Raw genomic sequence first — 26,974 nt, 5'->3', positions numbered from 1 at the left:
CCCACCCACGCCCGCTATTTCTTCTTAGAAATCGTGCATTGCAATCTTTAACGTCTACCTGAGAGAGCAGACGGGGCCTTGGTTTGAAGTCTCATTGGCACCTTCGGCAATGCAGCACACCCCCACAACACTGTACTGGAGTGTCAGCCTGGACATTGTGCTCCAATCTCCAGAATGGGGCTCGAACCCACAAACTCTGACCCAGAAACAAGAGTGCAGCCCACTGAGCCACTTACACAATCAGGAACGACGGCGGATAAAAAAAATCAACCCCGCCCTATTCTGCGCTTTTCAAACGGTGTTTACATCTCACCACATGCTATAGGTTGAAATAGGGATGTACTAAATGTATAAAAGGTACAGATCACTTGCAGGAAACGTCTGCAAGAGCATAGAGCAGTCTGCAAGTCTCCGATCTAACACAGGACGTTGTATTACTCCTACTTTCTAGACATGGACAGCATTTTCTTCATTGTCTTTCTGATTCCCGCTGGTGAGTTAAGATGCTCCAATCTGCCCCAGTTTCTATTTTTGATTGTACCAGCACACGGAAAAGCTAACTTTGTCGCTTCACTTTACAGCCAGTGCCATCAGGATCTCAGAACTGTTGATATACGCACAAGAGATCCAAGGTAATTCGTTCAATTGTGATTTTAACAAATACATTTATTTTAGGAACAAAGTTAAGAATGTTGAATTAGGACAGACTTGTTGCAGATTAGGAGGGTGAAATTGGTCCACATCAGTCGCATGAATCATACTCGTTAGAATGTGGGCTTCACTGGCATGGCCGACATTTATTGCCCATCCCGAGTTCATAGAATCATCGAAATTTATGGCACAGAAGGAGGCCATTCGGCCCATCATTTCTGTGTCGGCCAAAAAAGAGCTACCCAGCCTAATCCCACGTTCCAGCTTTTGGTCCGTAGTCTTTTAGGTTACGGCACTTCAAGTGCACATCCTGGTACTTTTTAAATATGGTGAGGGTTTCTGCCTCTATCACCCTTTCAGGCAGTGAATTCCAGACCCCCACCACCCTCTGGGTGAAAAAAGGTTCTCCTCAACTCACCTCTAATCCTTCTATCAATTACTTTAAATCTATGCCCCCTGTTAATTGACCTCTGCTAAGGGAAATAGGCCCTTCCTATCCACTTTATCTCAGCCCCTCATAATTTTATACACTTCAATCAAGTTTACCCTCAGCCTCCTGTGTTGCCCTTGAGAAGGTGGTGGTGAGCCGCCTTCTTGAGCCGCTGCAGTCCGTGTGGTGAAGGTTCTCGCACAATGCTGTTAGGGAGGGAATTCCAAGATTTTGACCCAGCGACGATGAACGAATGGCCAATATTTTTTTTTTTTTTTTTTGAAATTCGTAGCCAATCATTCCAATTCTTTGTCAAATCACAAACGCCAGAGGTCACCTTGGGCCCATTCAAGGATCACTCTGCGCCAATGCTCTTAGCCAAAAGGCCTAGAGCCACTGCACCGTTCCTGGAAGTACTGCAATACCAGGTTCGTGCCATGGAGGTGGATGGGTCAGGTCCCCCACACACCTCCGTGGAGGTGGATGGGTCAAGCCACCCCATGGCCAATATATGTCCAAAGTCGGGATGGTGTGTGACGCAGAGGGGAACTTGGAATTGGCGGTGTTCCCATGCACCCGCTGCCCTTATCCGTTTAGGTGGTGGGGATCGTGGGTTTATGGGAGGTGCTGCCGAGGAATGATCTGATACACAGCGTTGCACAGGAAGTAATTAGAATCCGTAATTGCCCACCGGATGGTTAGCAATTTATATCACCAGCGGGGGGCCCCACCTTGCTGACTCCATCGCCACCTGCGTCACTTCCCTTCACTGTGAGGCACTCCTGCTTCCAGCGCAGATAGTCGCGGTTTCACACGGCAGGCTGCACTCTGCAGATAAAGCACTTTGGAGCCACCAGTGAAGGCATGAGTGCTCACGCTGTGGATGCAAGTCCTTTCATCTGCAGGACTTTGAAATCTGTTCTTCCCTGCGCACTGCGCACAGCAGGAAGTGGCAGAGACCCTAAAATAAACCCAAGAGGTTTCTGATTTGGTTATATTTAGCACTGGGAGAGAGTCACAGCTCTCCGTGCCTGACAGTGGCCACGAGGTTTAATCTAATAGAGCGAATGCTGGGCAATACGGAGAGTCCAATTTATACAGCTGAAGGGATAAGTAGAATGTTATTATTGGCCTTCGGAACTATAACACAAATTCGAGATATAGCCCAGAAATCGACGTTACCAATACTACGCAGCGAGTGGTTAAGATCTGGAATGAATTGCCTGAAAAGGTTGTGGAGGCAGGTTCAATTGTGGCTTTCAAAAGTGAGTTGGATATGTACCCGATGGAAAAAAATTAGCAGGGCTACGAGGAATGTGCAGGGGAGTGGGACTAGCTGAGGTGCTCTTGCAGAGAGCCGGCACGGGCTCGACGGGCCAAATGGCCTCCTTCTGTGCTGTAACCATTCTATGATTCCATGTTACTCAATGGGCTATTTTGACACAGGAATTAGCCCATTTCTGTCTCTGTTGAACATCGTTACTTTGGGAATGTTGTCAACTCCAACTGCTATAGACTGTAGACTTTAAATAATTGAAGGTCTTCACTGCTGTGGTATATATCCTGGATTATCTCGTAAATTGTGGTTCATGGCTCTTGATGTTTGGATTTAACCGACTACTAGTCAGTCCCTCGTGACGAGGATGATGCTCTTCAGACCAAAAAAAGCTGCGCTCACAGGTGTTACAATGAGTTACAGCTTAAAGGGGGGAAGATTCCTTCTGCATGGATCTTTTTAACGTGTGGTGACCGTTGCACATCAGCCACCACACGGGCTTGACAGAGCTAGGGCTTGGTCTAGTGGGAGGATTGACCAAGACGACTGGAGACCAAGCTCAGTTGCGCCTCCCCTGAGCCTTGACCCTGTCATTATTGAATGCTGCACCGCTCCTGGGCACGATCCCGCTGCTGTTAAATGCTGCACCGCTCCTGTGTCCCGACCCTGCCGTTGTTATATGCAGTACACTCCTGGGTCACGACCGTCTGCTGTTAAATGCTGTGCCGCTCCTGGGTCATGACTCCTCTGTTGTTATTTGCAGTACACTTCTGGGCCCCGACCCTGCTGTTGTTATATGCAATACACTCCTGGGTCACGACACTTTGCTGTTAAATGCTGTGCCGCTCCTGGGTCACGACCCCTCTGTTGTTATTTGCAGTACACTTCTGGGCCCCGACCCTGCTGTTGTTATATGCTGCGCCGTTCCTGGGTCACGACCCCTCTGCTATATGCAGCGCCATTCCTGGGCCCCGACCCCTCTGTTGTTATATGATCTAAACTAGCACTTGCAGATATCCTGTGTCTTTGCATTGCTCACTGTAATAATCTGTTCATATTCACAGTGTGTATCCTTACAGCCCAGGTGGAAGCATTGGAGACGTGTTTGATGTCAACTTTGCCAAGTAAATATTTTTAAGTGTTCTGCTTTGTCCATCTGATAGTTGTAATGCTGAGATCGGAAGCTCTCTTGACTCAGGCTCTTGGCCTGTTCACATTGGCCACAGGGGAGGGACACAAGGTCACATAACTCTCTGGGACCTGATAGTAAACGGAACCCAGGCTAGTGGGATGTAAATTTGCCCTGCCGCCTGGCCGTGGGATTCTCAGCTGGAATCAGACTCAATCCCATCGGAAGAAAGAAACCGCAGTAAGCTCGCATTGCTAAACCTACTAGTGTGAGCAGTGCAGTAGGTGACACTCAGGCAGTCAGAATGATGTTCAGCTGAGACACCTTACTGTGAGGAACCCTCCTGTGAAGGTTCAGCTAATGTAACGTGACTGTTGTATTACTTTGAGATTTGGAACATGAGTTTTCTGACTCGGACAGTCACACATAATAGATCGTTATGAAGCCTGAAGAAGCAAGTAAGTTAAAATTGATATGTCAAAATGTTTTTCTGTCTTCTCTCCTCAACTTCAACCACCGAGGTTCCACTCTCTGGAAATCCCTCCCTAAAGCTCTCTGTCTCACCATCTCCCTCTCCTCCCTCAAGACCCTCTTTCAAATCCAGTTGTTTGGTGACACAATTCAAATCTCTCCTTTGTGGTTCCCTGTCACGCGCCTCTGTGAAGGACCTCGGAAAATTGTGTTAAGCCAAAGGCGCTATTGAAATGCAAGCTGTTTGCTCACAAGTCCACTGAGCTCCCTTGGGGAGATTCATTTAGTTAGTAGCTAAGGAAGTGAATGTACAACCAAAATGCTACCCAACTGATACTCATTTAGTGAAGGGTGATGTAAATTGAGCCCATTGCCCCCAGCAGTACTGGGTCTATTGCATGGGAACGATGCAGTGGGCTCTTCAATGAACGGAAAGCATTGAAGAGCAAAAGGAAGGTGACAGAAAGGGACACTGCCCAAATCATTGTAAGGAGAGGCTGTAATAGAAGGGAAAAACTCATAGATAACTGGAGGAAATTGCAGTAGGAAAGGGGTTTAAATGCAGGACCATACTAATGGTTTATCAGAGGGTGAAGTGGGCTTGTATAAGGAAGGGTTCACACAGATTTGACGGAGTAAGGAGGAAGCTGTGATGGAGGCTGTAGTAAGCATGTAACCGGAGGAGTAGATTGAAGGTTGCACTTTGCAGATGGTGAGTTCTTCTACAACAGGAGCCAAGGACACAGTAAGTTATATATTTATATAGCACAGTTCACAATCCCAGGAAGTCCCATCGCACTTCACAGCCAATGAAGTGCTTTTGAAAAGTAGGCACTGTTGTAATGTAGGAAAATGCTGAGCCATTTTGTGCACAGCAAGCTCCCACAAACATCAACATGACAATGGGCAGATAATTTTTTTTAGTGATGATGGGAGGACACCCCTGCTGTTCTTCAAGTAGTGCCATGGGATCTTATACTTCCACCTGAGAAATCAGGCAGGGTCTCAGTTTAACGTCTCATCTGAAAGTTGGCTGTTCCGACAGTGTCAGTACTGTACTGGCAGCATCAACCTAAATGTTGTGCTCATGCACCTGGAGTGGGGCTTGAACCCAGAACCTTCTGACTCCTTGAGCAACAACGGAGCATATAATCGCTGGTCCTTTTTTCTTTAAATGATAACGTTCCCTTTGAAATGTTAACATAAGTGTCCAAGCACTTGATAAGTAGCACACTACGCAATATTGTATATTGTTTCCTTTGAAGACGTCTGTTCCTTTGGGCTGATGTGTTTCTCCCTCTAGATTGTGAAATTCACCAAGGTGTGATGACAGGAAAGGTGTGTATGAAACCTGCACTGCTCAAACTGCTAAATAATTCAGGTAGGTGCATCACGATATAATTTTATCCCTTGTTAGGTGGTACAGCAACCGTGTTCCTATGGAATATAGAATGCTAATAACTCTATCTTTGAACTGCACACACATTATCAATCATTTATTAACAGGCAGACTAAAAGTCAACTATCTGCCGCACACATGTCTTTGCCTGATGTGACATATTTTGATGACATCACTAAAAAGCCACTACACAAGATGGCTCCAAACAGGAACTTGTCATGTGACCTCGTCACATGATGCTTTTAATGCACACATCAGCAGTTGCATTATCACCAAAGTCCACTAGGTGGAGCTATATTACACCTGGTTAATTACATTTGCCCGATTCCATCCAGTCTTTGATGGTGTGTGTAGTTTTATTCAAAGACACTTGGATTATTTCCCCTGGCCTTGAAATTACACCACGGCCTCATAAGTCGGAACAGTTACGTTTGCTCATTTGAAATTTCCCTATTTCAGCGGAGGTGTCAACCTGTTTAAAACTACTGAACTAACACTATCCCCACCAAGACAGAACGAGGGACTTCACACTCGTGCTGGCACTCGTAATTTCAAAGCTCGGGCTTCTCACTTGGATTTCCCTCAGAGGTTTATAATTCATTATTACTGTTTATAGGGAGCGTCAGTTTAATCGAACCCGCCAGGCGGGAATCCCTAGGGATCGAGTGGAACAGTAGTTCTGTATCCCGTCTAATATTATACTCCACTGACTTCAATGGAGAGCAAAATCGGGCATTGGGAATGGGGGAAGGTAAAAGCAACATTGTACCCAATCCAGTAAGTTAGCCGACGGGCTAGTTGGGTTAAAACAGCTTGCTTAGTATCGGCTGTACACTGTTCACAACTCTTTTGTTTACTGTATATTGAAAAAATTATTTGCAACAGCAATGTAAAAAGATTAGTGCCCCTTAAAATAAACAGAGCACTGTCCCATGAATAACTTAAGTCTTCTTTTATTTGGTAGTAGCAAAACAAGTCAAATGTCAATATCTAAAGTGTAATAGAGCTCCCCTAGTGGACTACCGATGTAATGCAACTACTGATGTAAGTAATAAAGGGTCATGTGGCAAGGTCACATGATGACAGTTTCTGGTATGGAGCCATCAAAACCCAGGTTGCCGTTTGGAGCATGGGCAGGGACATCGGCGGGGCTCAGGTACAGCGGAGGAGCGGGAAGGTTGGGGCAGGTGTGCGGCGAGAGATCGTGGTGGAGGAGCGGCGAGAGATCGTGGCAGAGCTGCGGCAAGTGTTGGTACGGGGCCCAGAAGAGCTGAGGGCCAGCCCACACTGCAATATGTGTATGCACTAGGTCCGTGCAGCAGAGCAGGTCTCCAGTCGTACTGGATAACCCTTGCCACTGGATAAAGACCTAGCTCTGTCAAGCCCGTGTGGTGGCTGGTGTGCAACGGTCACCACATGTTAAAAAAATCCACGCACAGGCATCTTCCACCTCTTCAATTGAAGTTCAGGACTGGAATATCGGGACCTTCATTGAAACAACTGTGAACCCATGTGGAAGCAAGTCATCCTCGTTCAAGGGACTGCCTATGATGAATGCACTTCTTAGTGATGTTGTAAGAATATATCACATTAGTCAGATATCCGAGCCTAAGGTTCCGGTGTAACAGCGTGGATATCTTGTAGGCTGCCTACGAATTTCCCTCTGAGGGTGGTGCTCAATGATGTGCTCCAGGGTTTGATTAGGAACTCCCCACAGTCACATGATGGGGATGCTTTAATCTTCCACCTATGGTGAAGGTGGCAGCATCCACCATGACCGGTTCTGAGGTGGATGATGGTTGTCCACTGTTTGCAAGGAAGGTTTGATCCTCAGGTGGTACTGTGGGGTCCTCCATAAGGAATGCATAAGTTAAGTATAATCACATTGCAAACAGTATTTTCCAGATTTATACATGTTCCTGCTTTAAGTGCTTTCCTGCAAGTACTCAGCTGTAAATTAATCTCAGGAATTTGCACAAAATAATTCCCATAATTTATTCCAGGACTAGTGACTCACAACTTTGCAAATAAAACATGGAGGAAGATTTCCTCTAATCCGTATGTATTAACAACATTGTTGGGAGATTTCCCCTGATACCTATGTATTACCCCATTGTTGGGAGATTTCCCCTGATACCTATGTATTACCCCATTAATGGGAGATTTCCCCTGATACCTATCTATTACCCCATTGATCCCTATGTATTAATCCCATTGTTGGGAGATTTCCCCTGATACCTATGTATTAATCCCATTGATGGGAGATTTCCTCTGAGCCCTATGTATTAATCCCATTGATGGGAGATTTCCTCTGAGCCCTATGTATTAATCCCATTGATGGGAGATTTCCCCTGATCCCTATGTATTAATCCCATTGATGGGAGATTTCCTCTGAGCCCTATTTCATACGGTATTTTAATTATGCTGACGATAGCAAGCCTGATCAATAATCCCCAATTTTACAAAGGTTTACATCAGAAACCAGCACCTAAACCGGTTCGGAATGAGCAGCTGTATCATTCATGATGATCATTATTTGTCGAAACGATACAAAAAGTGCTGGGTGAGAGATGGAGCTCTCGAGGCCAATCTCCTGAAAGAAGCTGCTGAGGCTGAAAATAGGAATAAGGTGGGAATAAATTGTTATCAGACCCGCGAGCTCATGTTTCTCGATCTATCTTACAGATGAACCTGTGTTGAATAACAAGTCTGTTCAAAGTGAGTATTGACAGGATGTCGCACGCTTTTGACACTGGGGGTGAAATTGGACCCGGCCGAGGTCTGAAAACAGGCGGAATCGGGATTGTTACCGGTTCTATCACATGACCGATAGTCGCTTTGCTGAGCTCATGGGGAGTGAAGATCAGGCGGTTTTATATTCCGCATAGGCCCAATTTCACCCTGATATATCCTTACTATACAGTACAAATGCACACGAGGCCCATACTTGAGGAAGGTCACTCTGTGACCAGTAACCTTTATTTCCCAGCACTAAAGTGATGAAGCTGGGTGGAGCTTCCCCTTTTATACCTGAAAGACCAGGTTACGAGTGTCTCCAACAAGTTCACCACCTAGTGATCAATCTTCTCACAGTGTACAACTTAGGTCAGTTTATACATGGGTTACAATGACAGTTGAATACATGGCACACCCCACAGTGTTTAGTCACTGATTCATTACCAGGTAAAACCCATGTTCCACACACTCCTGCGGGATTCCTGCCTTGCAAGTTAGGTTCAAATTACCACCCATTCTGAGCCTTCATTTTCGGCCTGTCTGACGATAGCTTCTAATGTGGGTCACAAGTGAAATAAATTGGAGGCTGTTGTGGTTAATGCTTGATCTTGGTGCAAGTGCAAGGAGCTGGACTGTGTACTCAATTGCACTAGTTCTGTCAGTGTAACACAGTGTCACTGTTCACCTACCCTACAAAATCAAGCTTCAATTCTTCAGCAGTGTCATTGGAGAATCACACTGTACATGAGAAGGCAACTGGGCCCATCGTTGTCTGTGAAAGAGTTGTCCAATTAGTCCCACTCCCCCCTGCTCTTTCCCCATAGACCTGCACATTCTTCCAACTCCGGTGTACACCCTTTCGACAGTTACTGTTGAATCTGTTTCTACTACCCTTTCAGGCAGTGTGTTCCAGACCATAACAGCTGGCTACACAAGAAGACTTCTCATCTCCCCTGGTTCTTTTGCCAATGACCTTAAATCTGCACTTTGATGACGACAAATGCAATTCCTCAGTAAAGTTGTGTTTTCCAGTTGCCCCACCAATTCCTTTTCTACGCTGTCTGACATTAAAGGTGCTATATAAATGCAAGTTGTCCTCTCAATTATATTATAGATATCTTGCTGTGCACGCTGGATCTAACTCTGGGCGGAGTGGAAGTCTGTTCCTCCATTGCGACAAAAGACTGGATGGAGAAAAATAGTAAGAAATTGTAATCATTTTACTGAAGAGAGTGAGAAGGCAATGGGGGTTAAGGTTACCTTTGGGCAATGGTGTAAAATGGGCGACATTCACATGGCAAATACCCAATCTGCCTCCACCACACTTTCAGGCAATGCATTCCTGACTATACCAACACGGTGTGCAAACAACTGAGTGACTATTTGTACTAATGCTTTTCTCTTCCTTCTACACCTGCGTCCTCCAGACCCTACCCTGACGCCTCCCGCCCGGAACCGGAACCGGATGTGGGGCCCGGCAATTGACCACGTTGTCCGAGCCAGTCGCGGAGCCTCTGACCGAGCTGGGGAGAGAGAGAGTCGGGAGGAGAGAGAGACACGGGGCGGGTAGGGCGGGCAGTGGGGGATAGAGAGACACACGGGGCGGGGGGGGGAGTCGGGAGGAGAGAGGGGCGGCGGGGAGAGAGACACATGGGGCGGGGGGGGAGTCGGGAGGAGAGCGGGGCGGTGGGGAGAGAGAGACACACGGGGCGGGGGGGAGTCAGGAGGCGAGAGGGGCGGCGGGTGAGAGACACATGGAGTCGGGGGGAGAGAGACACATGGGGGGGTGGGGAGTCGGTGGGAGAGATGGGCAGCAGGGAGAGAGACACTTGTGACAGGGAGGGCGGGCAGTGGGGGAGAGAGACACATGGGGGGGGAGTCGGGGGGAGAGAGGGGCGGCGGATGAGAGACACATGGGGGGGAGTCGGGGGGAGAGGGGGGCGGCGGGGAGAGAGAGAGACACTTGGGACAGGGAGGGCGGGCAGTGGGGGAGAGAGGGGCGGCAGGGAGAGTCACACATGGGGCGGTGGAGAGAGAGGGGCGGCGGGGAGAGAGAGACACACGGGGTGGGGGGAGTCGGGGGGAGAGAGGTGCAGTGGGGAGAGAGACACATGGGTGGGGGGGGGAGAGTGGCGGCGGGTAGAGAGAGACTCACGGGACAGGGGGGGGTCGGGGCGAGAGAGGGGCAGCGGGGAGAGAGACACATGGGGCGGGGGGGAGAGAGGGGTGGCAGGAAAAGAGAGACACACGGGAGGGGTGGGGGGGGCTGAGAGAGTGGAGATAGGGAACTCTGGGAAGATGGATCACGTTTCTCGGAAAGCTTGGTGCATTAGCGATATCGTTGGAGTGGATGAAATCCAGAAGTCACATCACTGTCACTATTCACTTCATATCCAATAAACCTGTTAAGAATATGTGACCCACACACAATGCCCCATCTATGGCGGGGGTGGGGGGTAAGGTCATGCACTTGCACTGGGGTAAGGGACTTCGGCTGGGACTTGGTGGTTTTTGCTGTGTTGTTTGTAAAGTCAGTCAGAATTTGGGCCGGGCGTTTCCAGTTACTCATTTCAGAAAACTTCAGGGTGTGGCTTCTCCTCCAAGGCGACCAATCAGCAATAGGTCATGTGATAATGGAGAGCCAATCAGAGACATAGTGGCCAGTTTATTAGTGCAAATAAACACGTCCCTCCAAGGCCTTGCCATCCTTCCTGAAGTGCAGTGCCCAAAAATGTAGCATTTACAGTTGTCACATCTGTTGGAGATGGAATAATCTGCCATTCTTCCCTTATTTTCTTTTTGTACATGCTGGTGTCTGAACACAAGGAATCGATGAAGATGAAAACATCACAATTACTTTGGGTAAGAAAACACTGAGTAAAGTCTCTAAAGATTGCCTTACACAGTCACTCCCTCCACCATTGCCGCACCATGGCTGCAATGTGTGCTGTCCACAAGATGCACAGCAGCAACTCACCGAGGTTTCTTCGACAGCACCTCCCAAACATGCTACCTAAGTGTGGTGCTTCAACATAGTACACCTATTCTTACCGTGGCTAGGACAAGTAATCCAGGGAACGTGAATTTTAATCCCACCATGGCAGTCTGAGAATATGAATTCAGTTTAAATAAGAAACCTGGAAATCAAAAAGCTGGTTTCAGTAAAACTGATTGGAATGTCGTTAAAAACTCAACTGTTTCACTAATGTTTCCTTTAGGGAAGGAAACCTGCTGACCTTACCCGATCTGGCCTATAAGTGACTCCAGTCCCACGCTCTAGCATGGTTGACTCTTAACTGCCCCTCTGAAGTGGCCCAGCGAGCCACTCAGTTGTATCAATAGCGCTGGGCAATAAATGCCAGCCTTGCCAGCGACGCCCACATCTTGAGAATGAAAACACTGATAGCCACTGTAATATTACAGAAAGCGATTAATGCATATTTAATATTGTCTCTTCTAGTAGTTATACGTGTTCTCTAGTGATACTTGCTGATCTCACTTCTGATACAGGGATTGTCGGGTGCATTTTCGAAAAATTTGGCTCTGCTTTTAAAGAATGTCAAACCCTTGAACACAAGAATACACGCAATGAATTGTAAGGTACTGCATCAATGTGCCTGGGACACAGCAAGAAAAACAGGTAAAGTGCATTTTAAATCTAGATTTAAACGTTGAGGTTTGCAAGTTAATTTTGCACCATGAGAGAAGTATTGCAGAGCAAGAGTACAAAAAGCCTGGCTCGAGATCCACAAGGTATTTTTATTCTCCTCCACAAAGACACAAACACTCGGAAATGACCCAGTCGGAGTTGATTTTGACATACGTAGAATGACACAGAATGTACGGCACAGGAACAGCCCATTCGGCCCAACAGGTTCATGCCTGAGTTTGTGCTCCACGCGAGCCTCTTCCCACCCCTCGTCATTTCACCCCTTCAACATATCCTTCTATTCCTTTCTCTGTTAAGATGTCTAACAATGTTAAAAAGACAACATTTAAAAGCGTTGTATCTGAATGCACGAAGCATCTGTAATAAGGTAGACGAATTAACAGCGCAAATAGATGTAAACGGATACGATATCGTTGCAATTACGGAGATATGGTTGCAGGGTGACCAGGGTTGGGAATTGAATATCCAAGGATATTCGATATTTAGAAAGGACTTGCAAAAAAGAAGAGGGGGTGGGGTGGTGTTGTTAGTAAAGGATGAAATCAGAGCAATAGTGAGAAAGGATATTGACTCAGAAAATCAAGATGTAGAATCAGTCTGGGTGGAGCTAAGGACCACCAAGGGGCAGAAAACATTGGTGGGAGTTGTCTATAGCCCTCCAAACAGTAGTGGTAGTGTAAGGGATGGCATCAAATAGGAAATTAGAGATGCATGTAGCAAAGGTATTACAGTCATCTACATATAGACTAGCCAAATCAATTTAGTAATAATACTGTGGCAGATGAATTCCTGGAGTGTGTACAAGATGGTTTTTTAGAGCAGTATGTTGAGGAGCCTACGAGGGAACAGGCGATCCTAGATTATGTAATGAGAAGGGGTTAATTAACAGCCTTGTTGTGTGGGGTCCTTTAGGGAAGAGTGACCATGACATGATTGAATTTCTTATTAAGATGGAAAACGAAGTAGCCCAATCCGAAACTAGGGTCCTAAATCTAAACAAAGGAAACTATGAAAGTATGAGGAATGAATTGGCTATGATAGATTAGGAAGGTTCATTAAAAGGCATAGGCAATGGATAATATTTAAGGAACGAATGCATGAATTGCAACAGTTATACATTTTTTTCTGGCATAAAAACACAAAAGGAAAAGTGGCCCAACCATGGCTAACAAAAGGAATTAAGGATAGAATTAGATCCAAAGAGGAGTTATACAAAGTTGCCAGAAAAAGTAGCAAGCCTGTGGATTGGGACCAGTTTAGAATTCAGCAAAAAAGGACCAAGAGATTGATTTCGAGGGGAAAAATAGAATATGAGAGTAAACTTGCAAGGAACATAAAAAACGATTGCAAAAGTTTCTACAAGTACGTAAAACGAAAAAGATTAGTGAAGACAAATGTATGTCCTTTACAGTCAGAAATGGGAGAATTTGTAATGGAGAACAAGGAAATGGCAGAACAATTAAATAAATACTTTGGTTCTGTCTTCAAGGAAGAGGGCACAAATAACGTCCCAGAAATATTAGGGAACCAAGGGTCTACTGAGCAAGAGGAATTACAGGAAATGATAATTAGTAAGAAAATAGTGCTGGAGAAACTAATGGGACTGAAGGCAGATAAATCCCCAGGGCCTGATGATCTGCACCCCAGAGTACTAAAAGAGGTAACCATGGAAATAGTAGATGCATTGGTTGTCATCTTCCAAAATTCTATAGATTATAGAACAGTTCCTACAGATTGGAGGGTGGCAAATGTAACCCCACTATTTAAAAAAGGAGAGAGCGAGAAAACAGGGAAATACAGACCAGTTAGCCTGACATCAGTAGTAGGGAAAATGCTGGAGTCTATTATAAAGGATGTGATCACGGCACACTTAGATAATATCAACGGGATTAAACAAAGTCAACATGGATTTATTAAAGGAAAATCATGTTTGACAAACCTACTGGAGTTTTTTGAGGAGGTAACTGATAGAATGGATAAGGGAGAACCAGTGGATGTAGTGTATTTGGATTTTCAGAAGGCCTTTGATAAAGTCCCACATAAGAGGTTAGTGTGCAAAATTAAAGCACATAGGATTGGAGGTAATGTATTGGCATGGATTGAAAATTGGTTAGCTGACAGAAAACAGAGAGTAGGGTCTTTTTTGGGATGGTGGGCAGTGACTAGTGGGGTATCACAGGGATCAGTGCTTGGGCACCAGCTATTCACAATATATATAAATGATTTGGATGAGGAACTAAATGTAATATTTCCAAGTTTGCTGATGACACAAAATTAGGTGGGATTGTGAGTTGTGAGGAAGATGCAAAGACGCTGCAAGGCGATTTAGATAGGTTGAGTGAGTGGGCAAACACATGGTAGCTGCAGCATAACGTGGATAAATGTGAAGTTATCCACTTTGGTAGGAAAAACATAAGGACAAAGTATTATTTAAATGGTGATGGCTTGGGAAGTGTTGATGTACAGAGGGACCTGGGTGTCTTTATACACCAGTCATTGACAGCAAACATACAGGTGCAACAAGCAGTTAGGAAGGCTAATGGTATGTTGGCCTTCATTGCAAGAGGATTTGAGTACAGGGGCAAGGATGTCTTACTACAGTTATACAGGGCCCTGGTGAGACCCCGCCTGGAGTATTGTGTGCAGTTTTGTTCTCCTTACCTAAGAAAGGATATACTTGCCATAGAGGGACTACATCGAAGGTTCACTAGACTGATTCCTGGTATGAGGAGAGATTGTGTCGACTAGGCCTGTAGGAGAGTTTAGAAGAATGAGAGGGGATCTCATTGAAACATATAAAATTCTGACTGGGGTTGGATAGACTGGATGCGGGGAGGATGTTTCCCCTGGCTGGGAAGTCTAGAACAAGGGATCACAGTCTCAGGATACGGGATAGGAAATTTAGGACCGAGATGAGGAGAAATGTTTTCACTCAGAGGGTGGTGAACCTGTGGAATTCTCTACCACAGAAGGCTGTGGAGGCCAAGTAACTGAATATATTTAAGAGAGAGATAGATAGATTTCTAGAAACAAAAGACATGAAGGGGTATGGGGAAAAAGCGGGAATATGGTGTTGAGATAGAGGATCAGCCATGATCATATTGAATGGTGGTGCAGACTCGAAGGGCCGAATGGCCTACCACTGCTCCTATTTTCTATATTTCTATGTTTCCCTCATACGCTTATCATGCTTCCCCCTAAATAACTCTGTGCTATTCACCTCAACTACACCTTGTGTTGGCGAGTTGCACTCTCTGGGTGAAGAAGATTCTCCTGAATTCCCTATTGGATTTATTTGTGACTATTTTATATTCATAACGTCGAGTTTTGGTCTCCACTACAAATGGAAATATCTTCTCTGCATTGACTGCAATCGGATGTGATTGCACTGGAGAGTGTACAGAGGAGATTTACGAGGATGTTGCCGTGAGTGGAGAATCTTATCTATGAGGGAAGATTGGATAGGCTGGATTTGTTTTCCTTGGAATAGAGGAGGCTGAGGGGAGACCTCATTGAGGTGTATAAAATTATGAGGGGTCTAGATATAGTGGATAGAAAGGGCCTATTTCCCTTAGCAGAGTGGTCAACAACCAGGGGGCATAGATTTATAGTAATTGGTAGAAGGTTTAGAGAGGATTTGAGGGGAAATTCTTTCACCCAGAGGGTGATAGGGGTCTGGAACTCACTGCCTAAAAGGGTGGTAGAGGCAGAAACCCTCACCACATTTAGAAAGTACTTTGATGTGCACTTGAAGTGCCGCAACCTACAGGGCTACAGACCTAGAGCTGGAAAGTGGGATTCGGCTGGGTAGCTCTTTGTCGGCCAGCACGGACACAATGGGCCAAAATGGCCTCCTTCCATGCTGTAAATTTCTATGATTCTATGATTCTATGATCCACCCTATCGAACCCATTCATAATCTTGACGACCTCTATCAGGTCATCCCTGAGCCTTCTCTTCCCTCGAGAGAAGAGCTCCAGCCTGCTCAACCTTTCCTGATAGGGAGAGCCAGTCAGTTCCGGTGTGACCCTGTGTTAATGGGATGAGGAAAAGGGGCAGGGACCCATCTCCTCCGAGCGAGAGCCTTGTTGGAATATTTGAATGCCGCGGGAATGTTTGTGTCGCTTCATGTCCCGTCTCTCTCCGCCCTGGTAAATTTTAACCGAACCCCTACCGGCGGGAAAGTGACAGCAGCAGGTCAATTTGCCGATTGACGGCCCGTCCCAATTTACTTTCCACTGACTTCAGTTGGGGGTGAAATTGGTCTTGGGGGGGGGGGGTTACGGGGAAATGGGAGACAGCAAATGGGCCGCTTGTTTTACACCCAATTCAAATACTCGACAAATGGGTCCATTGAAATGACTGACTGAGGAACTGGATATAAGTGCGTCAAGCATGTGTATTTTACTGTGTCAGCTGTGGCTCAGTGGGTAGCACTTTTGCTTGTGAGTCGAAAGGTCATAGGATCGAGTGGGACTTGATCATATAAATCTAAGCTGACACTCTAGTACAGTGCTGAAGGAGTGCTGCACTGTCGGTGGTGCTGTCTTTCGGATGAGATGTTAAACTGAGGCCCTGTCTGCCCTCTCAAGTGGTTGTAAATGATCCTGTAGCATTATTTTGAACAAGTGTGTGGTGTCCTTGCACCTTACTACAAATTCACACGAGGCATGTACTGCAGACACGGTCACTCTGTGACCATAACCTTTATTTCCAGGACCAAGGAGTGCTGACCCTGGGTGGGACCTCCCCTTTTATACCTGGAAACCCAGGTGAGGAGTGTCTCCCGCAAGTTCACCCCTTGTGGTCAGAGTGTGCATTTCTAGGGTATAAGTACAGTGCACAGGAATTGCATGAAGGTTACAGTTACATGAAGATTACCATTGCAAGATGGTTACATACATGACATCACCTCCCCCCTTAAGTCTTTTTGTCTCAAAGATTAAGTCTTTCAGGTGGTCGACGCTCTCTCGTGGAGCGCCGCAGTTGTGGCTCTGGTGGCTGAGCCTCGGCACGCGTCTCTGTCACCTGAGGTGATTCCGGCCTGTCCGGGCTGGCCACAGGGGCTGTGCATGCTGAGGACTGTCCTTGTTGCTCGGCCACTGGCAGTGGTGTGGGTGACATCTCATGCTCTTCCTCAGTTCCTCAGTCTCTAGGCTGAACCTTTTCTTTGCTTGGTCCAAGTGTTTGCGGCATATCTGCCCATTGTTTAGTCTGACCAGTATGACCCTATTTCCTTCTTTGCCAATTACTGTGCCCTCAAGCCACTTGGGTCCCAAAGCACGGTTAAGAACAAATACCGGGTCATCTATTTCTATACACCTCCCCCTTGAGTTTCGATCATGGAACTCGGTTTGGGACTGGCGCTTGCCCTCAACAATGTCTGCCAGGTCTGGGTGAATGAGGGACAGCCACGTCTTGAGCGTGCGTTTCATGAGGAGTTCCGCGAGTGCGGGCAGGACCTGTAGGCCAGCAGGAGACAGATTGGCGGTACTGAAGGGAGGGACCTTGGATGCATAGCATGCCCTGTTTTATGACTTGAACCACATGTTCCGCCTGGCCATTGGAAGTCGGCTTGAACGGCGCTGTCCGGACGTGTTTGATACCATTGTCCGACATAAACTTCTGGAATTCATGGCTGGTGAAACACGGGCCATTGTCGCTGACCAGAATGTCCGGCAAGCCGTGGGTCGCGAAAACCGTAAGCAGACTCTCCACGGTGATGGATGTCGTGCACGAGTTTAATATGATGCACTCGATTCATTTCGAGTATGCATCGACAACGATCAGGAACATTTTCCCCATGAACGGGCCCGCATAGTCTACATGAATACGTGACCATGGCCTGGTGGGCCAGGACCACAGGCTGAGTTGGGCCTCCCTGGGGGCATTGCCCAGCTAGGCGCACGTCGTGCACCTGCGAGCCCAGTGTTCCAGATCTGAGTCAATTCCCGGCCACCATACATGTGACCGGGCAATGGCCTACATTAACACGATGCCAGGGTGCTCGCTGTGGAGTTCCCTGATGAACGCTTCCCTTCCTTTCTGGGGCATGACTACCCGGCTGCCCCATAGCAGGCAGTCGGCTTGGATGGAGAGCTCATCCATCCGTCTCTGATAGGGTCTGACCTCCTCAGGGCATGCACTGTGTGCGGGTGCCCAATCCCCAGTCAGGACACATTTCTTTATCATGGATAGGAGGGGGTCTCTGTTTGATCTGGCGGGCTGTGATGGGGGAGCCTGTGGTGTCAAAAGCCTCAATGGCCATGACCATCTCAGCGCTCTGCTCTGACGCCCCCTCGGTGGTGGCCAGTGGGAGCCTGCTGAGCGCGTCAGCGCAATTTTCGATGCCTGGCCGGTACTGTATGGTGTAGTCATACGCAGCCAGCGTGAGGGCCCATTGCTATATGCGAGCTGACGCATTGGCATTGACAGCCATGCTGTCGGACAATAAGGATGTTAATGGCTTGTGGTCCGTTTCTAGCTCGAACCATCTACCGAAAAGGTACATGCATCTTTTTCACACCATAAACACAAATGAGTGCTTCCTTTTTGACCATGCTGTATCCACGCTCTGCCTGGGAGAGTGACCTAGAGGCATAAGCCACTGGTTGGAGTCGGCCGTCATCATTACCCTGCTGCAATGCACACCCAACCACGTAGGACGATGCATCACATGTTAAAACCAGTTTTTTACAGGGGTCATACAAAGTCAACAGTTTGTTGGAACACAGCAGGTTCCTCGCCTTATTGAAAGCCCGTTCTTGACAATCCCCCCAAAACCATTCACAACCTTTACGGAGGTGCATGTGTAACGGCTCCAACAATGTGCTTAAGTTCAGCAGAAAGTTCCCGAAATAGTTCAAAAGTCCCAGGAATGATCGCAATTCCGACGTGTTGCCGGGCCTGGGCGCCTGGCGAATCGCCTCCGTTTTTGATTCAGTGGGTCGGATCCTGTCTGCGGCAACCCTCCTGCCCAAAAACTCGACTTCTGGGGCCAAAAACACACACTTGGCCTTTTCCATCCGCAAGCCTACCCGGTCCATTCGGCTTAGCACCTCCTCCAGGTTGTGGAGGTGTTCTTCGGTGTCTCGACCCGTTATGAGAATGTCGTCTTGGAATACGACCGTTCCAGGAATGGATTTGAGAAAGCTTTCCATGTTCCTCTGAAAGATAGCTGCCGCCGAACGAATGCCAATCGGACACCTGTTGTAGACAAATAATCCCTTGTGTGTCGTGATGGTAGTCAGAAGCTTGGATTCTTCAGCCAATTCCTGAGTCATGTAGGCCGAAGTGAGGTCCAACTTCGTGAACAGCTTTCCACCAGCCAGTGTGGCAAAAAGGTCCTCCGCTCTCGGGAGTGGGTATTGGTCTTGCAGCGACACTCGGTTGATGGTGGCTTTGTAGTCGCCACAAATCCTAACCGAGCCATCTGCTTTAAGGACGGGAACGATGGGACTTGCCTAGTCGCTGAATTCAACGGCCAAATTTATGCCCTCTCTGAGCAGCCTGTCCAATTCACTTTCAATTTTTTCAACCATCACATACGGCACCACTCTGGCTTTGTGGTGCACTGGTCTGGCGTCCGGAGTGATGCGTATTACTACTTTAGTGCCCTTGAACGTTCCGACACCGGGTTGAAACAGGGACCCGAATTTTTGTAGGACCTGTGAGCATGAACTTCGCTCCAGAGATGAAATGGCGTGCACATCCCCCCATTTCCAGTTCATCTCAGCTAGCCAACTCCTTCCCAAGAGCGCGGGGCCATTTCCCGGGACAATCCAGAGTGGCAGCCAGTTCTGTGATCCATTATGTGTTACCACCAAGTTTGCACTGCCCAGCACTGGGATGATCTCTTTGGTGTACGTCCGTAGCTGTGTCTCAATGCGTTCCAGTTTGGGCCTGCTAGCTCTGTGTGGCCATAGTCTCTCAAATTGTTGGGCGCTCATAAGTGACTGGCTAGCTCCCGTATCCAGCTCCATATTCACCAGGATGCCATTCAATAAGACTTTCATCATCATGGGTGGCGTTTTAGTGTATGAGCTGTGGACGTCAGCCACATGAACCTGCTCAACTTCAGCATCCATGGCTTTTCCCCAGGCCTCATCCTGCATTGCAGACACCTCGTCTGGTTCCTCTGTCTCGCAGATTAGCCTCGCTACAGCCTTTATGCACATCCTGGCCAAGTGTCCACTGGCATTATAAATCCTACAGGTATATTGCTGGATCCTGCAGCTTTTCGCAGTGTGTCTACCCCCGCACCTCCAGCATGAGCTGAGATTGTTGTTAACAAAGGGACTGTTACCAGGCATTCCTCTCTGATTGCCCATTTGGTTGTTTCTAAGCACTCTGATGGTGGGTGTTAATGGTCATATCGCGGGACGCATTGTTCCTCGTGATGGTGTGAATTGCCGATCCCCTTTCCATTGTCCCTGTTGCGGGCCCACCCTAGAGCCTGTTGCTGCCTGGGTGGGTTCGAAATGCCCTTGCCTGTCTGCGGGGTCCCGAGCCGCGTTGGGACCAGGGCTGCGTGCGTAAATTAGCTTGGTCTCCTCTTCCCCTGCCATGAAGGTCTGAGCTATCAACGCCGTCCCTTCTAAAGTCAAGTCCTTGGTCTTTATGAGCTTCCTGAAAATCCCGGCATGATTAATGCCCTCGATGAAAAAATCCCTTAACATCTCCCCCCTGCAGGCGTCTATGAACTTATAGAGACTGACCAAGCGTCGCAGGTCCGCAACGAAGTCCGAGATGTTTTGTCCCTCCCGACGCCGGTGTGTGTAGAACTGGTGCCGGGCCATGTGTACACTACTCGCCGGCTTGAGATGCTCACTGGTCAGCTGGCTGAGCTCTTCAAAGGACTTGTCTGCTGGCTTTTGGGGTGCGAGCAGGTCTTTCATCAGTGCCTACGTCTGTGGTCCGCAGCTAGTCAGTAGATGCGCCCTCTGCTTGTCAGCCGCTGTCGCTCCCAGCCAGTCCTTCGTGACAAAGGTCTGCTGGAGTGTTTCCACAAAGTCGTCCCAGTCCTCACGCACACAGTAACGTTCCTCTGTGCTACCGGTGGCCATCCTCGTGGTTCGGTGATTCCCGTTGCTCGATGCCAAATGTGGTGTCCCTGCACCTTACTACAAATTCAAACGAGGCATGTATAGCAGACACGGTCACTCTGTGACCTTAAACTTTATTTCCAGGACCAAGGAGTGCTGACCCTGGGTGGGACCTCCCCTTTTATACCTGGAAACCCAGATCTCCCACAAGTTCACCCCCTGTGGTCAGGGTGTGCATTTCTAGGGTATAAGTACAGTGTACAGGAGTTGCATGAAGGTTACAGTTACATGAAGATTACCATTGCAAGATGGTTACCTACATGACAAAGAGTGTTGGAGTTATCCCCAGTGTCCTGGGATTGGACTGCCCCCATCAAAGTGAATAGTTTCCCTCTATCAACTCGTTAATAATCATCTTAAACATCTCAATTTCATCACCCCTTAATTTTCTATACTCTAGGAAATACAAGCCTAGTCTATGCAACCTGTTCTCATAATTTAACACTTTAGCCCCGATATCATTCTGGTGAATCTGCACTGCACCCTCTGAAGGCCTGGGATGCGGTGACCAGAGCTGGACGCAGTGTTCCAGATGTGGCCTAACCAGAACTTTATACAACTGTGGCATAACTTCCTCCCATTTGTATTCCGAACCCTTTGAGAGGAAGGCTAACATCGCATTAACCTTTTAAATTATTTTTGGTACCTCTACAATAGTTTTTCATGCTTAATGTACCTAAATGTCTCTGCTCCTCCACAGTTCTTGACCTCTTACCAATTTGAAAATACTCTGATCTATCTTTCTTAGATCCAACGATTCACACTTAGCCACGTTGAACTCCATTTGCCACAGCTTTGCCCACTCACCTAATCTGTTAATATCACTTTGCTACTTTCTGCTCCCATCTGCATTACTCATTGTGGCACCTAACCTAGTGTCATCAGAAAACTTGGATCTGCGGCTCTCTAACTCGCACCAAGTCCCGTTCACCCATCACCCCCTGTGCTCGCTGACCTACATTGGCTCCTGGTTAAGCAACGCCTCGATTTCAAAATTCTCATCCTTGTTTTCAAATCCCTCCATGGCCTCGCCCCTCCCTATCTCTTTACGCTCCTGCAGCCCCACAATCGCACCGCCACCCCCCCTCCCCACCCCCCGAGATATATGTGCTCCTCTAATTCTGGCCTCTTGCACATCCCTGATTTTAATCACTCTACCATTGGTTGCCAAGGCCCTAAGCTCTGGAATTCTTGGCTAAACTTATCCGTCTTGCTATCTCTCTTTCCTCCTTTAAGACACTCCTTAAAATCTACCTCATTGACCAAGCTTTTGCTCATCTGCCCGAATTTCTCCTTATGTGGCTCGGTAACACTCCTGTGAGACACCTTGGGACGTTTTACTACATTAAAGGTGCTATATCATTACAAGTTGTTGTTATTGTTGTATTCCTTCAACGGAGTCACCTGTCGCTCAGTGGGTCAGAAGGCTGTGGGTTCAAGTCCCAGTCCAGAGACTTGAGCACATAAAGCTAGGCTGACACTCCCAGTGCAGTGCTGAGGGAGTGCTGCACTGTCGGAGGTGCTGTCTTTTGGATTAGTCGATAAACATCCGCTCTGTCAAACGGACGTAAAATATCCTATGATGCTATTTTAAAGAAGAGCAGGGGGAGGTATCCCTGGTGTCCTGGGGCCAATATTTATCCCTCAATCAACATAACAAAAAAAACAGGCTATCTAGTCATTATCACATTGCTGTTTGTGGGAATGTGCTTGTGCACAAATTGCCTGCTGCGTTTCCCACATTACAACAGTGACTACACTTCATTGGCTGTAAAGCGCTTTGAGACATCCGGTGGTCATGAAAGGTGCTATATAAATGTAAGGCTTTCTTTCTTTTAAGTCATTGATAGATATAGCAAAAAGCTGAATAAATATTACTGGAGTGATCTTGTGGGTAATAATAACTTTGTTATTTGTTTGAACAGGTTATTTTGCATTACCATTCACAATGAGGAAGAACCACCTCAGACACAGGCAGCTTCATAATCGGCTAGTTTCATAATAGGCAACCGCTTTAGAAATGGATGGCTCCTTCGCCAATGGACAACTGCTGCAGGATATCTATAACCAGACATTCCCTTCTGTACAGTTTCTCCAGAAATGGACCATTGGTCCTGAAATATATTTCTCGGTAAAGTTCATGACATTCTGCTCCCGCTGGGCAATGCTCCTCACCAGCAGTGTAACTCATGGGCATAACACCACCCCCCCCGCCCCCAATCCCCCACCATCATTTTCTGTCGACCATTTTAATGGACTGAAAATCATGTGCGATGTCCTATGTTCCTAATTTTCCCTCCTGGGGGAGAATGCTCTGTGGCAGTCGCACACAGTCCTAAAACATGACCTCTAGTGTCCCGTGGAAGCTGCAGGGAGTGCTGTTGTGGCCATAGTTATAACTATTAACCGATCATTTCTGGGAGTTAGTTGGTTCCTGTCTACTTACCGCAGCATTTCCTTATGGTTTCATCAATTAGTTTTGCTTTTCATTTTAATTACGTCACGAGATATTCAAATGCTTTTGTTCTGATTTGCTTCTTGCTTAAAAAAAGTTTCATATTTTGCAAACAGATATGTTTCTGGGATCCTGTTAAACTTCACTTATTTTAAAAAATAAACTTCACTGTTCTTACTTAGCCTGTTTGTGTTGTGTGTTTGACATAAATTGCAGCTCGCATGTCTCAATTGGAACTAAAATGTATTATATTTGCCCAATATACATGGAAACTGACGGAGACTGTTTGTGTATGTGTTAAATGTGCAATACGCAAAGTGTTTAATTCTCTCTTATACTACATAGCTTAATACATTGACACAAAGTACACAGAACAGAACAATTTAGAACAAATGGAATTTTGAGCACAATTGAATTTAACTGAAGTGCCTTAAGCATTGTGCCGACTGAACGACATTTGGAACAGGAGGAGGCCATTCAGCCCCTCACAGCCTGATCCATCATTCAATTAGATCGTGGCCGATCTCCACCGCAGCTCAATTTACCCACCTCTGCTCCATATCCTTCAATACCCTTGCCCAACAACAATTTATCTATCTCAGTCTTGATCATTTCAATTGACCCCCTGTTTCCACAGCCTTTGCGGGGAGAGAGTTCTAGATGTCCACTAGCCTTTAAATAAAAAGCTGCTTTCTGATTTCATTCCTGAACAGCCTCGCTCTAATTTTAGGATGATGCCCCCTTGTTCTGGACTCCCCACCAGATGAAATAGTTTCCCTCTATTCCTGATTGAATCCCTTGATCAGTTTAAACAACATCTCCAACTTCCATTTATATAGCACCTTTAATGTCATAAAATGACCCAAGGCACTTCGTGGGAGGGTTATCAAGCAAAATTTGACACCAAGCCGCATTTGGAGGTATTCTGAGAGGCGAAGAGATAGATTTTAAGGAGTGTCATAATGGCGGAGAGAGAGGTCAAGATGCCGAAAGCTTTGGTGAGGGAATGCCAAGGTTTATGCAGCTGAAGGCACGGCCGCCAATGTTGGAGCGATGAAAATCGGGGATACACAAGAGGCCAGGCTTGTAGCAGTGCTGAGATCTCGGAGTGTTGTTGGGCCCAGCACCTCAAGACTCAATTTCTGTATTTCTAGTCTACGAGGCTACAGGTTACCTCATTCAGGTTCAAGTTTGATTGATCCAAGGCAGGGCCATGCGGTGTGTTCATTTTTCATCAACTGTGACTCAATTTAATGAAGTATCGGTCGTTCTCCTCAGACATTCCAAATCATCAACTTCTCTTGCTACATCTGCAGTCTCCCTTCCGCTCCACTCTCTTAGTATGTCCATGGGGCAGGAGGAGACGGCAGTTTGAGCCTAACCCGCCCGCCGGGACACTGATGGAATCAGGGACAACTCTGGTTTTACCCCGTGCCCCAATTTTACTGACCATTGAAGTCAGTGGAGAGTAATAGGGGGTGAGATTGCAAAGCCGGCGTTGCCACCCGATCCCATGGGATTCCCGCCCAGTCAATTAGGTTAAAATTACCACCATACCAATGGACACACAAGGTTCTTCTCTTGGGCCACTTGACCAACACCACAGGAGGACAACTCGTCCCCCAGAGTCATGTGGGGGTGGAGGGGTGGTGGGGATGTTGCTAGTTTTCACTTCTATTCCCCGGGGTTGAAGACGGACGAGAGCCAATTGGCCACTCGCGTTACACCTCGCCAGATATTCTTCTTCCAATTACGTCAATTCGCCCGCGTGATAAAAGTGAAAAATAAAATTAAAATAAAAGTGAAAAATATAATAAAAATAAAAGCCCATAATGCAGGTCGCTGATTGGAGCGTGGGCAGACACAGAAGGAGCGGCGAGTTCGGGGGCGAAGGAGCGGCGAGAGATTGTAGAGGGATGTGATCGGGACCCAGGAGGGGCGTAAGTTCAGGGTCCAAAAGAGGCCAGGGGCCCAAGGGCAGCACGGGCCCAGCCCACACTGCGATATGTGTGGGCACTAGGTCCGTGCAGCAGAGCTGGTCTCCAACCCTTGCCACTGGACCAAGACCTAGCCCTGTCAGGCCCGTGTGGTGGCTGGTGTGCAACGGCCACCACACGTTAAAAAAATCCACGCACAGGCATCTTCCACCCTTCAACATGTAGTTCAGGATCCGGAATATCAGGTCCCTCATTGTAACACCGGAGAATTCATCCCTTTTGTGGTGTGGAAGTGGGTCATCCTCGATACAAGGGACCGCCTAAGAAGAAGAAGAGGAAAAGTGAAATATACTGCCCCCCCCCCGCCGCCCCCCACAGTGATCTCCAAGAGTAATTCACAGCCTCCTAGAGTGCAAATCCAGGAACCAAAACCAACTGTATGAAGCCGGATTTTAAGCTAATCCGCTCGGTGGGAATGGGGCGCGTTGCCGTCGAGGCTGCCCGGTTTACAGCCTGCCCGATTTACCTTAAGTGTTGTCTTCAACGGAGCGTGAAATCGGGCGGGGTATAAATCTGGCGTCCGATCCCACCACGCCCCCTTTTCTCTCGGTGGGCGAGGTTAAAATCCGAAGCTGGTCCTTCACTGGGACTTGCCACCGTTGTGGAGCAAGAGCCATTTTTCAAGCCATTCTCTCGGTTTTGTTCCGGGGAAGTTGGAGGCTGTGCGGTTGATAATGAAGAAGAAAGCTGCGGACTGCAGGAAGATATCAATCAACTGGTCAGCTGGACAGAACAGTGGCAAATGGAATTTAATCCGGAGAAGTGAGAGGTAATGCATTTGGGGAGGGCTAACAAGGAAAGGGAATACACATTAAATGGTAAGACACTGAGAAGTGTAGAGGAGCAAAGGGACCTTGGAGTGCAGGTCCACAGATCCCTGAAGGTAGCAGGCCAGGTAGATAAGGTGGTTAAGAAGGCATGAGGAATGCTTCCCTTTATTAGCCGAGGCAAAGAATATAAGAACAGGGGGGTTATGCTTGAACTGTATAAAACACTGGTTAGGCCACAGCTGGAGTATTGCGTGCAATTCTGGTCACCGCATTACAGGAAAGACATGATTGCACTGGAGAGGGTACAGAGGAGGTTCACGAGGATGTTGCTGGGAGGGGAGAATCTTAGTTATGAGGACAGGTTGGATAGTCTGGGTTTGTTTTCCTTGGAACAGAGGCGACTGAGCGGAGACTTCATTGAGATGTATAAAATTATGAGCGGCCTAAATAGAATGGATAGAAAGGGCCTATTTCCCTTACCAGAGGGGTCAACAATTTAAATTAATTGGTGGAAGGTTTAGAGGGGATTTGAGGGGAAATTTCTTCACGCAGAGGGTGGTGGGGGTCTGAAACTCATTGCATGAAAGGGTGGTAGAGGCAGAAACCCTCACCACATTTAAAAAGTGCACTTGAAGTGCCGTACTGGGCTACGTACCTCCAGCTGGAAAGTGGGATTAGGCTGGATAGCCTCTTGTTGGCCAGCATGGACACGATGGGCAGAAATGGCCTCTTTCCGTGCTGTAAACTTCTATGATTCTATGATTCCAAGTTCCGAGAATCTATCGCCCAGGACAGAGTGGCTGATCAAAGGGAGTCAGCACGGAATTGTGAAAGCTGGGTCACGTCTGACGAATCTAGTTGAACTTTTTGAGGAGCTCACCTGGAT

At 47.3% G+C, this 26,974-nt stretch overlaps 1 long non-coding RNA gene across 2 annotated transcripts; it reads left to right on the top strand.

Annotated features, from left to right (window-relative positions):
• The first annotated feature begins 592 nt into the window (after nt 1-592).
• On the top strand, nt 593-5,307 carry LOC139230430 (uncharacterized). 2 transcript variants are annotated; one of them, XR_011587921.1, is made up of 3 exons: nt 593-632; nt 3,422-3,481; nt 5,261-5,307. It is a non-coding gene; the product is annotated as an uncharacterized lncRNA (long non-coding RNA). The 2 variants fall into 2 exon arrangements; XR_011587920.1 differs by lacking the exon at nt 593-632 and adding an exon at nt 2,136-2,346.
• The last annotated feature ends 21,667 nt before the right edge of the window (nt 5,308-26,974 follow it).

This window comes from Pristiophorus japonicus, chromosome 19 (genome assembly GCF_044704955.1).
Source record: "Pristiophorus japonicus isolate sPriJap1 chromosome 19, sPriJap1.hap1, whole genome shotgun sequence".
Taxonomy (NCBI): Eukaryota; Metazoa; Chordata; class Chondrichthyes; family Pristiophoridae; genus Pristiophorus; species Pristiophorus japonicus.
This window is presented reverse-complemented; position numbering and strand designations above follow the sequence as displayed.